The 13,188-nt window shown below is 36.0% G+C and overlaps 2 pseudogenes; both read right to left on the minus strand.

Annotated features, from left to right (window-relative positions):
* Nucleotides 1-7,628: 7,628 nt before the first annotated feature.
* Nucleotides 7,629-8,791, minus strand: LOC130496005 (probable dolichyl-diphosphooligosaccharide--protein glycosyltransferase subunit 3B; annotated as a pseudogene).
* A 700-nt stretch (nt 8,792-9,491) lies between these two features.
* LOC130497026 (chaperone protein dnaJ 50-like) lies at nt 9,492-11,712 on the minus strand (annotated as a pseudogene).
* Nucleotides 11,713-13,188: the final 1,476 nt, after the last annotated feature.

The raw sequence follows: 13,188 nt of genomic DNA on the forward strand, positions 1-13,188 counted from the left end.
TCCATTTGTAAACAATGAAGATATATAATGTTGTCACTGCTGTGTTCTTATGGAACTTGTATTGTTCTTTGGAACTTGTATTATTTGGAACTTCAATTGTTCTTCAGGACCAAATAATTCAAAAAGGAAGGAGCAAGTTGAACAAAAAAAGAAAGCAATCAAAGTGATTTCATTAACGAAGTCCCAATAAAAGGTACACAATATTCTTCTCAGCCACAATTACTAAACCGACCCAAGAGGTAGACGCCATATCCGTTTTCTGAGTTCGTTGTTTCATCCCTGGACTGGAGGAGAAATATATTTTCTTTATAAAGGGATCTGTTGGAAATTGTAGAATGTTTATGCTGTCCAATAACCGTTATGGTTTTGTCCTCCAATTGCAGAGATAGTTTAATTCCGATGGAGATTGAAATCCTTAGTTCATATATTCAACTGGTTTTTTTGGTACAGAGGAACCTAACTGATAAATATAGAAAGTGGTTAATGTTTTCATAGAAAGAGATATAATTATAAGAAATCAGTTTTTTTTTTTAAGTTGGTCTAGTGGCAAAAAAAAAGGTAATATGCCAAATAATAGTAAAAACAACTATTATCAATGATTCTAAATTAATAATATTGATGATACTTATATTTTTCAAAAGAGGCAAGTAGCAGGTACATGACAAGTACCAAGTAATTTTACCCAACCGTACCTCAAACTCTGATTTTAAAGACGTTTCCCTTCAGAATGAGCTGATTGTTAGTAACCACTAACTACCAACAATTAATATTTATACAAGGTGCAACAGAAAATATTTTGCGGTCCAATTAAATAATTAGACTTAAGCTTTTACTGTATTTATAAATTCTGAAAGCTTCACATGTTGAGACATTTGTTGTGGCCTTCACGTTTAAGATATGTAATTGTCATTGTCTTGAGTTGTAAATTTGTGACAACATACAATCTGACTAGGTGACACAGCTGTGCTTTTTTGTTTATATAGGTCAAAAATTGTGCTAAGTCATTTTCAAGACAACTATTGCATTTGGGTTAAATCAATTTCAGATTTGAAAATTGATTTTAATTTTTAAAAATATTTCATTTTTAATTTAGTAAACAAGTATACTAAAAGAAGCTGTAAATCTAAATGTTTGTAGTATATGTATTGTTTTTGTTTTGTTAGTTTAGTAACCAAGAGAAGAAATAAAGTGCGAACATAATATGCCATTTAAACTAATACCACATTTGTTGACAAAAAAGAAAAAAAACTTATACCACATTTGTCTTTGACAGCGAAAAAATAAAAAAATTATATCACCTTTCTACATTTAAGTACACATATTCTTTTTCTAATAAATTATATAAATGTATAGATTAACCAATATTTTAAAAAAAAAATTAAAAATTAAAAAGTTGAAATCTAGATTGATCTTTTGGTTCAAACTTTATTTTATTTTTAATTGGTAATTATAAAAAGTTCATGCATCCACAACCGAAGAGTTTACCAAATCACGAAAGGCCGATTTGACTAATCAGCTAGAGTATTTCACACATATGGAACAAAATGAAAGACACAAAACTAAAGGAACTATAAATATTTTGGAAATAAATGGATTCTTTGAATTCAAACATGATTTATTTTACTGAAAGAAGGTTAATGAGCATTTTCGAGTATGCAAAGATTTGGAGGTATAGGACGCTATAGATAGCTGTGCTAAAACTGCAGCTTTTAATTCTAGGCATGTGCTATAAGGGTATAGGGGACGAACCAGCGTCTTGAAGAGAACTTGTATGCTGGATTATATGATACTCTGTCTAATGCTAACCTAGACTGCGGTTTCCAGTTGAGGTATCCCAACCTGAATCTAAAAACTCTACCCAGGTGATGACCTGTAAAAACAGAGGCATGAGGCAGTAGTGCATCATGCATATCAGATTTAATATGATCTACATTAGATGGCACTTTTTGCATTTGAATGGAGTCATTAGCTCCTTTGCTAGTGTGAGCATCTTGGATTTTGTTCTTTTGTCTTTTTTATATTTCCTCTGTCCGTCTTCCAGCTGAGATAGACTATTGTTTTGAGCGATTTCCAAGTGTTTTGGGTTCCTTTTAAGCCCTCTCTTCATACGACAAAAATAGGTATTTGAAGCAATATTTTTACATATTTTAATACTTAAGTTTCACTTGTTTAATTTTTCTCGATGAAAGGTGGATATTGCGGGTCATTTTCAATGGATCAAAGCCACTAATAAGCACTCAGACTTGCGTCTGGTTTGAAAGAAAATCCGCTACCAGACTCAGTTTTTTTTTTCTTATAGCTTTATTCGTTTTCTTTGTCCAATAGTGGAAAGGAATGCCATAGACTTGTATTGAAAATGTAAGTAGGCTGGAAACATTTTTGAGATTACTGGCTCTCATCGCTGGATGAGGAACATCCATTTCGTAAAATTGAAGGAGATTTGTTGAGGATAATAAGGATGCCACTTTCATTATTGAAACGGACGGATGGCATGTAGTGCCCATATCTCTTTATGTGAATCTCTTTGTGACGTTCTAGTGTTAAAGAAAGAACTCAACTAGAGTCTTAATTTTTGGATGCTGGGATTGTAACTCTCCCATTATAAGGTAAATTTCTTTTCTCTACTGGAGCAGCAATGTCTAATTTTGGGATACAGACCGATGGTTTTTGTCTACGGTGATTGGGAGCCTCTGTCCATTTCCTCTTCTTTTTTTTCTCTCTGGTGTAATGGTGATTCATGAGGGTAAGCACCTAAGGTGCAGCAAAATATTGAAAGGAAGAAAACTTCAAACAAAATGTACCAAGATAAAAGACCACTAACCGGTATGCAATAGATGAAAACAAATAAAATTTCACTACAAAGTCAGGGGCGGTCCAAAGCATAGTGAAATGAAACATTGGCTTAAGGCCCTAATTTAATTTTTTTCTAAAAAATTACATTGAAAAAAGCTCACGAATTTGTAAAAAAAAATCTGTTAAAAACTTACTAAAAATGTTTATGGCCTTCAACATCTCAGGGACGTCTCTGTACAAAGTATAAGACCAAAGCAGAGATCTCAATGAATAGCAATAGTAAACGTATTAGAAAGAGGATCTAAAAACATCTTAGGAGGGAGGTAACAGTAGTAGAAACCACTTAATCATCGACACTACCACAAGCCCCCATTTAACTCAGTAGGAGGGATGAGAGGGAACGAAAGGAACTCAGGGCGAGAGGGTTGACATGCAGAGAAAGGTTGGTCGGAGGTGGGAATGTGATAACAAGTATTTGTCAGGGGTGATTTGGATTTGGAAATTTTACCAAAAGTAGTAAAAATGGATAGATAAATTTTACTATGGACAAAAGAGAAAACAAAAATTACCTAGGAGAATGTGCATGGAAAAAAAATTTGGTATAATTTTTCATCATATATATATATATTTGAAATCTAAATTTATATAAATAAATTTTGAGTTGAAATCATAACATGAATTTAATGTTGAGACAAACACAAATCGATCCAATCGATAATGAAATCAACCGAATTCAACCCATCAAATCAAAGTATGTTGAAAATCCTACATCAATATAATATATATATATATATATAACATAAACATTACATAAATTATATGAATTGATTTGCTCACATTAAATAATTTAAGTTGGAGTTTTATATAGAATTCATTATAGAGTGTTAGGGATATTAATCAAGGACCTGGACCGTGGGCCTGGTCCGTAAAGGTTTTATGTGGTGCGGAATTAGACCTTCATTTGGTAAGCCCGTAAAATTGCGGGCCTTACGGGATGGGCTAGAAACCACTTAATCATCGACATTACCACAAGTCCCTTATTACTATGGACAAAAGAGAAAAAAAAATTACCTAGGAGAATGTGCATGGAAAAAAAATTTGGTTTAATTTTTCATCAGATATATATATTTGAAATCTAAATTTATATAAATAAATTTTGAGTTGAAATCATAACATAAATTTAATGTTAAGACAAACACAAGTCGATCCAATCGATAATGAAATCAACCGAATTCAACCCATCGAATCAAAGTATGTTGAAAATCCTACATCAATATAATATATATATATATATAACATAAACATTACATAAATTATATGAATTGATTTGCTCACATTAAATAATTTAAGTTGGAGTTTTATATAGAATTCATTATAGAGTGTTAGGGATGTTAATCAAAGACCTGGACCATAATTAATAAAATGATTTTAGCCCGAAAAAAAAAATCAAGGACCTGGACCGTGGGCATAGTCCGTAAAAGCTTTATGTGGTGCGGCATTAGACCTTCATTTGGTAAGCCCGTAAAATTGCGGGCCTTACGGGATGGGCTAAAAATGGAGAGAGAGAGGGGGAGAGAGAGAGAGAGAGAGAGAGGAAATAAGGCGATTCAGCGTTATGGAACTCCGGTGACGGTGGTTTCAGGGTCGATGATACTTCTGGTCTCCTAAACGCCTTCGATCTGACACTGGTGGAGCTTCTTCGAGCCTTCAGAAGAACTTTGCGAACTCACTTTCCACCGAAGAACAAAATCTAGCTCCGGCCATGGGTTATTCATCGGCGGTGCATGGTTCTAGGCTCTCATGCGCTCCATGCATGTCACAGGTAAGAAAAGATTCTTGCTCTCCTGCGCTCCATGCATTGTCGGCTCTAACCAATTATTTCAGCTTTCAGGCAGGTTTTCTTCTTAAATCCAGCACCGGAGCTTCTCCTTCGCTGCATACATGGTCGTCCGACAATGAATCATGTCACCACTTCCTCCTGAATCATGTTTTAAAGTGTCCATGAGCCATATGCCCGTTTGTAATTTTATGTCCCGATATCCAATCCGCAAAGGCCTACATATTTTGTTGTATGGGTTTGGTCAGCCATTTTAAAGACCGCAGTCCGCGCGAACTAGATCCGCTGTGACCCGCTCGAAGACGAGCTCGCTGCAGTAAAAAAGTGTTCTAAATTATAAGAAAAGTTCATATGAATAAAGTGACAAGAAAGTTTTTGTTTTTTTTTTTTGAAAAACAGTTGTTTAATTTATGCTTGAAATGGGTACTGATTGAATGAAGTAAGTCGACTATGCAATCCATTCCAAAGTGCAAAACGAAGAGGATTATTTACCAACCATTTGATTGGACCTAAACCTAATCAAAAGTTATTTTCAAATAAGTGGGCTTCAATTGTTTCAAATATTAGGGGTGTTATTGGTTTATGTACTTTAGTGGATTTGAAAATTTAATCCAAATTCAGTGTTATTGGTTATATGATTTTAAAATCCATATTTGAATCCATTGTTATTGGTTTTATGATTTATAAATAAATTTTAAAATCAAGTGTTATTCAATAGCAATGATTTCTGTATGGATTTAATTTGAAATTGTATTTGATTGGATTTTAAGGATAAAAATACAAATGAACAAATATTGAACATAACCTTGATATTTTGATTGGATTTGTATTTTTGGTTTTTTCCATTATTTTACGTATGGCATGACAAGATGAACATCAAAGCTGCTTTGATGGTTTCTTGCTGGGTTTTATGGTTCTTTTTGGTGATGATGTTGCTGTATCCTGTAGGAGCTCTTATCTGTGTATCTCTGTTGCAACGGTTCAGTTACTATAGTCACCGTCTCTAATCTATATGTCTCGGCAGTGATTCTCGGCTCCATTCAAAGGATTTGGAAGCTTTGGCTCTTCCTTCTGCATCACTTCGTTGGAAGTCACAGGGTAATATCAATGTCTATCCTCGTTTTCCTGGTTTTTCCCTCCACCGGTTCAACCCTTGGCCTTGGCTCTTCCACGCATAATGAATTCTGGTTTGTGCTGCAAGCCTGCAACCTCAATAAAGTCCAGCTTATGATGTGTCTCTGTTATTCTCCTTTGGTTCACAGTGACTTTCATCTCTTCAAGTGTTCGGTCTTATAATCTGTGTTCTGTTTTTATTGTACTTAAGCTATTTGTATATCAGTTAGTTTCCAGAGGTCACTTTTGTCTTCCGGGTTCTGGTTCCAGAGACTATTTCTTTGTTTGCTGGGTTTGACTCTATAAATTATGTGTATAACTCAGCTAGCTGTGGTTTCAAATCATGTGTACTCATGTGTACTCATTGTCATAAACACGTGCATGACAATTTCTCTACCTGTCAATATCTCATGTAGACATCTATTTGATCAACATCTCGAACAGATGTTAAATTACATTGGCCAATATCTCATTTCTATGATAGCCTTAGAAGATAATTGAGAAAATTTAGCCAATTCATAATGCTAACTCAATGCCTAACTTGCTTACGGTTTGAGATTATTATAACAAATTTTCCAGACGCAAGCATCTTCTCTCCTAAACTCGTAGGTCTAACTTATAAATCCATTTTGATTCATCTATAACAATTCAGTTATTTTGATTTTGCAATTCATATCAGTAAATTCTCAAATCCACTTGTTTGATTTGAAAATCATTAGATTTATAGAAGATTTCTAAATCTAATGAGGATTTATAAATCCATTAAACTACCAGAACCAATAACCCCCACTTAGTTTCAATGTTTGGCTTCAGAAAAACAAAATCATCCGCTTTTAATATGAAAGACCAAGTTTTCTACAAGAAAAGAAAAGTTTACATTGCAAATTACAAATCAAAAGAAAAATTGTGTGTTCTACATTTTACTTGTACTAAACAACAAACTATTGGGACCAACACTTTCACAATCTCCCATCAAGGGATTGTTGAACCTAATTGATCACATGGAGATTAAAATACAGAACACAAGCGGTGTTTGCTGGATTTGAAGGCAAGAGAAGGGTAATGCAATTTGTTTTGTTATGAGAACAGTCCCGACAGAGATCTCTCAACTTATGACGGAGAATTTGGTTTATGGTAGGCTATGTAGAGTATCAAAGGAATCTGGGATATACGATGGTTGTCATGAAGGTAGGTGTGAAGAAGCTGATCAAGATGTCTGGCTTTTAACTTTTATCTCTATCATATTAGATTGTACAAAGAACTCATACTCGCAAACAAATCTCGACTCAGACTGATTCTTCAAACCGATAGTAACATGAGAATGGGATGAGAATACATTTTCAGAGAAATGAAACCACAAAGGAGAAGAGGAAGATAAAAAACATAGCAAAAGATCCGATAGTGCTACATCTTCTTCTATCAGATTCAGAAAAATCATTTTTCTACGAAAGACTAGATGCACATATAAACTCTACGTGATAATGTAAGGGAGCTGCTGCTTCTTTGCATTTACGTTTCAGTGTGATGATAAATAGAATATTATAACATGGAAATAAACTATCAGGAATGATAAGTGAAATGTTATACTAATAACTATCTTAAGAATGATAGACTCTATATTTCACTTATCCTAACAATTTGGCAATATGCAGATAGACAGCCCAAAAGTATCTGAATTTCTGAATATGGTTCCTCTTATACATAGCCTACAGAGCAGTGAGCAATGGTTGTCACTGACTAGAGAGTAACAACGAACTAGGAAAACAGTAATAAGTTTAAACCATCTGAAATTGTACTACACTGATTCAAAGTAGTAGAGAATCAAAACACAAAAAAACGTCCAACATATCATATCTCAGTTCAAGAAAACGTCTTGAAAACTAAACCCAACGAGGTGAAATCACTGCCAACTCGAAGGCCAATAGGGATGAATCCATAACCAGTCTTCCAATTATCCAAGTAAACAACCTGCTTCACAGCCCAGGATGACACAACCAGAGCCACAAGCATCACCAACCTCTGAACATTAACGTTCCCAACTCGAACAAGCACGTTAGTAACAAACGCCAAGAGCAACCCAACCACAGTGTACAAAACCCCACAGCGAACCCCTCAGCTCCAAGCTGCATCCCTGATCCTTGGTAGAAGAAAACAAGCTTGTTCGGATCGTTACGATCCTGGAGAAACATAGGCATCTTCCTGATGATGTTGTGCATCGTCCGGCCACGCTGAAGAAGTAGACGAAGATGGCGCCGATAGCCAAAGCCTGTGGTCATGGAGAAGAGTCTCTCCTCTCAGGATCCGTTTGACGACGAACGGAGCAGCGACGACGATCATCGCTACGATGACGCTGATCTGGGGCTTGGAGAGAAGCGGCGGGCGCTGGATCGGACCTACGGTGAGTTTGGTTCGCTGCTCGACGAACTCGGCCATTGATTCGGCTAACCTAGAGAAATCGGATTGATCCATTTGTCCGGACTCGTCGGTTAGTTTCGACGTCGAGGCGGTTACGAGACGGATGTGAGGGAGAGCGTTGACGTTGAATCGCTTGAAGGAGGATTGGGACTGGGAGAACTCGATCTCGCAGAAGAAGAGTTTGTTTAGATCGGATCCGTTGTTGTTAGCGGCGAGGAAGGTGGCGGAGAGGAGGTGGAATTCGCGGCGGAGCTCTTGGAGACGGAGCTCGGTTTTGCTGTGGAGCTGAGTGGCGTCGAAGAAGACGAGGATGGAGTAAGGGCGTGGAGTTGGGGAGGAGATGAGGAATTTGGAGATTCCATGGTCGTCGAGATGGATTACGCCTGATTCGGAGTTTGATCTGAGGGAGACGAGCTCGTTGGTGAGATCTGAATCGGAATCGGGATCTGAGAAAGATGATGATGATAATGCGATTGATGATAGGGAGGATACGAGGAGTAGAAGAGATAAGAGTTTTTTATTGATCGCCATTGTCTTGTCCTCTAGGGTGAGTTCGGATTCGGAAGGAGAAGAGAAAGGTGAAAGAGGAGGTATTGCCGTTTACCAGAGAGCCTCTAGTTGGAGAAGAGGGTCTACGAAGCTCTTCATTTTGCCATCTCGCTGGTTATCCACGATGGATGGTTTTTATTGGCTAACGTATCCACGTGGGAAATTTTAATTCGTGGTCAGAATCTGCAGCTTAAGAGTTTCTCATCTTAGCTTACCACGCGGTCAAGTTTAATTAGTCGGCCATTTGATTTTCTACATCTTACCTCTCTAATTAGACTAAATATTGTCACACATGCGCCTATAGCAAAGGTATTAGTAATTACATCTAATTAGATTGCCATATAATGGAACAACTCAATAAGTCATGAAATTGGCCTTTCCATTCATGGTTGTGCAGGATTGTGTGCAATGTGTGGAAAGCAAGTGTTGGACACTAAGATGTATAAGCAAAGCAATGTATAACCAAATCTTTTAGCTTTCACATGTTTTAGTTTCATTCCCTTTGATGTCAACTTGGGACGACTTGTCTTGTGTTATCTTGTGGTTCCTTAACGATCTCAGTGATGTACTACTATTCTCTGTTCCTGTCCGTTCCTTTTCTAGTAATAACAAAAAAAAGCTTCCCTCTTGTGTGGTGAATGGTGATCAATTAACTACGAACTGGGGTTAATGATGGTCTAATGTTTCCTATTAGCTACGTTTCTTGGGTGATCAATAATCATGATTCGTGAAGTTATATTTCGTGTAAGAAATAGATCTGAACATACAACTTCGATAAACAAAATTTGAGAGTCAAAACCGGAACATGCCCATTATCAGACATGACCCAACTTGTATATGCTAAATTGAGATTTGGTTCCTTGTACCATACAAATTATACCGTCTCTTCTTGTAACTGGTTTGTTTGTTCAAAATATCTTAATAACATTAAAAGTAATAAAGGTAACAAAAGTGCTTCTGGAACTTGAGTTCCCATGTGTATCCCTCCTTGGATGGTAAGTGATAAGTGGATCTATCTTCTCCGCTTTGATTCTTTACGCATTTCTGCATAGTAGTTCTCAAGGTTCTGCTTCTCCCATAGCCTTCTCTGCACCAGATCTTCCTTTTTGTATTCATCTGACAAATCAACACATTATATTAGAATCAAATCTTTTATTCACATCTTGGTTCGGGTGTGGAGAATAGGATACCGAGATTAGTCCAGGCGTCAAGAGGCACCCCAAGTGATCTTCGTGTTAAGTAAGATGCGTCTTCCCATGAATAAGGAGCTTTCTTAACCTTATATCTCCATACCCAACTGCTGTACCATACTAGAAGCTGCACGGAAACATGAAGCTGAATCAGTGATGTTGAGAAATAGAAACGGGAGTCTGAATAATGCGGACATTCTTCAAAAACATGAAACCTTGATGATAGTGTAAGGGAGGAGAACGAATCGAACACCGAGAAGATCCCAGACTGATGGTTTTCAGCTCCTTTGATTTGTAGGTCGAGTTCGTTGCTTAGCTCTTCCTGTAGTTTCCTGCCAAAAGAAGAAACGGATATGATATAGTCCCCAAAGAGACTCACTATCATCTAACAAAAGGGCAATGGAATAAACAGAAGAGCATACTGGTCGATCTGCTTTGGACCCTTCTTCTTGCTAGATACTCCACCAGTGCGTTCGAGTTCCAAGGCCTTGAGCCTGTTTTTGTAAGCAGGAGTTCGCTTAACTGTTGCCAAAGCCTGCATCAAAACAAAGGTCCCATCATGAAAATGTTCCCAAAGTCAGTATACAGATTTGATTTTCTTATGTTTGCAAACATAAAAGTATATGAATAACATGAATGATAGGTCACACGTGCTACGTTTAATGACATGTTTATGATACCCCATAAAACTTGTTTTATTTTGACAGAGTTTTGACAAAGTATATGATAACATGATAGGCACACGTGCACGTTAATTGACATGTTATGATACTCCATAAAACTTGATTTTTGTTTAACAGAGTTATGTAATGAGGAACCCTTGTCTATGATACGTACCTCATTATACCTCAGCAACGTTGTTCAGATACTGAAACGCAGACAAAAACTACCAGAAGACCAACAAGAACAGCACGAGGATCCTGGAAACACATTAAGCAGTTGCGTAAATCCAAAATGCCCACTTTTGCAAGAGATATTATATAAGAAAAAAAGAACAGAGAATAACATCTTACCGACTTATGTCCATATTTGGCTCGGTAGTATTGAGCAGTGTTGTAAAACACCTAAAACACAACGTGGTTGGTTTTAAAAAACAAGTAGAAAACAAAGAATGAAAAATGTTGGACAGACCTCACTTGGATGCTCAATAGCATAATCATACTGTGAACGCGTCTCGTTATCTTTTCAATATCTGCAACGAAATAAGATTACAAACAAACAATTAAAAAAAATAGGACTATGTATGCAATAAGAAACTAAAAATCAACCCCATCACAACAATCTCATAGATCCATTAAAAAATTCAGACAATCAAATCAATCGCCTGATATAACGAGAACAAATTAAGGAATGGTAAGAACCTCGTAAGCAGTGGCGATTTTGACAAAGAGCTTCTTGGATTCAGGATCTGGATTCTTATCTGGATGACTAATCAATCACCAAAAACAATACAATTTAGCCGATCAAATCAAATCGAATGGAATCAAATCAAATCAAATCAAATACATACTGTTCGAGAGAAAGCTTGTAGTAAGATCTCTTTATATCCGATGCGTTTGCATCTTGAGCCACTCTGAAAATGCACACACATTAAGAGAGAGATTGAGAGATTCAAATCAAAATCTGAATTGGGGAAAAATGGTGAACCCGAGGAGAGCATAGCAATCGTCTTCGCCGCAATAAATGGCCGTCGAGGATTGGACGAACAGAGAAAGCAAAACAATAATCAGTGCCCAGCACCACCGCTCCTTTGCCGGCGGCGCCATCTCTCTCTTTCTCGCTGCGTATTGGGAGAAACTGAAATGAGAGAGAGATTTACTTGGTATTTTTTTTATTTAGTCTTCATAATTGTAGGCTTGTAGCGTATCGTGCTAAATAATAGGATTATTTTAATAATAAAATTTAATATTACAAGCTATTTTACTTACAGTTTTTTTTAATAAAAGATATTCTATTTTACTTACAGTTTTCTTTTTGGACGATTTTGATGAAACGTCTACAAGTTATTAATAATTTAGTTTTTTTTTTTCCTAAAATTTGGAAGTTTTCTTTATTTCGGTTTAGTTTTTTATTTTTCTATTCTAATCTTTTAAGCATAAATTTACCTATTATCTATTTATGAAGAATTTGCATTTTATAGTGTTTCCATATGTTAACATTTTTGAAGTTTTTAAGTTGCCACCTTATTTTGTTCAATGGATTTATACATGTATTTGTTCTCTTAAATGCATTGAATTGAGATCTGGTGGGTTTCTTTCCGTATCCATTTTGTAGAGGTTTTATCTCGTTCGTCTTAGCTTTGGATATTCTTTCGAAGGATTCGATTTGGCAGCTAACTTTGACGTCTTCACTCCTCATCCATGTGCAGGGATCCTTTAATTACATTTTTCTTTTGTTCAACGATTCTTTAGTTATATGTTTGTCTTTTCTGATGACATCATTTATCTTTTTTGACGGAACAGAGAGATCGCTTCAAGGCATACTGCAAATGTTAAAAAGAGTTCAAAAATGTTTCTTGTCTTGATCTCAGGTCCCGAATGGTAATGCGAATTGAGTGGTGCGGGACAAACGGTTCAATTGCAGTGCGATTTTAACACTATAAAAAATGTATAGATATATGGTATATGTAGAGATTTTTGTTACTGTTGAATGCGGTACAGAACGGTTGAAAATATTTGAAATCACAATCTCTATAAATATGTTTATTTTTAGATGACAATGACCATATAGCCTCCGCTGAGATGGCAATTTGTTTCGCTTTCAACAAAAGTGTTTTTCCAAAAAAAATATCTTAGACTTCCTCTTCTCCTCTGCTTTTTTTTTTCAACTCAGACATCAACTTTATATTTACCAAAGAGTAGATACATGATTTTACACTACACAAGTGTTGTGACCTCATTTACAAACAAATGGATTTAATATCGTCTAGGATCACTATTTAGACCACACACTACCAAATACAAAATTTTGTTGTAATTTCATTCCAATAAACTCAAAACTCCTCCTACGTTAAACTACTAATTGGGCCACACGAAAGCATTGTGCTCCATAGATGACAAACATTATCCAAAGACCAAATCTAAGGTTCACATTGGATTCCATATTTCTTATTTTATTTTGAGCAAACACTTCTTCATATCACATGCTAGCAAAACAAAAAGCTTTAACGCATACTTTTGCAGGAAGAAACCTCAAATCCTCCTAACCAAGTTTTTTTTTTGTAAAAGGTTAAGCTTACCATTTTCTGAAAAGAGATTACAGTGTTGTTGTTGAACAACTTATTACAAAAGG

The sequence above is a fragment of the Raphanus sativus genome, chromosome 6 (assembly GCF_000801105.2).
Source record: "Raphanus sativus cultivar WK10039 chromosome 6, ASM80110v3, whole genome shotgun sequence".
In the NCBI taxonomy this organism is placed as follows: Eukaryota; Viridiplantae; Streptophyta; class Magnoliopsida; order Brassicales; family Brassicaceae; genus Raphanus; species Raphanus sativus.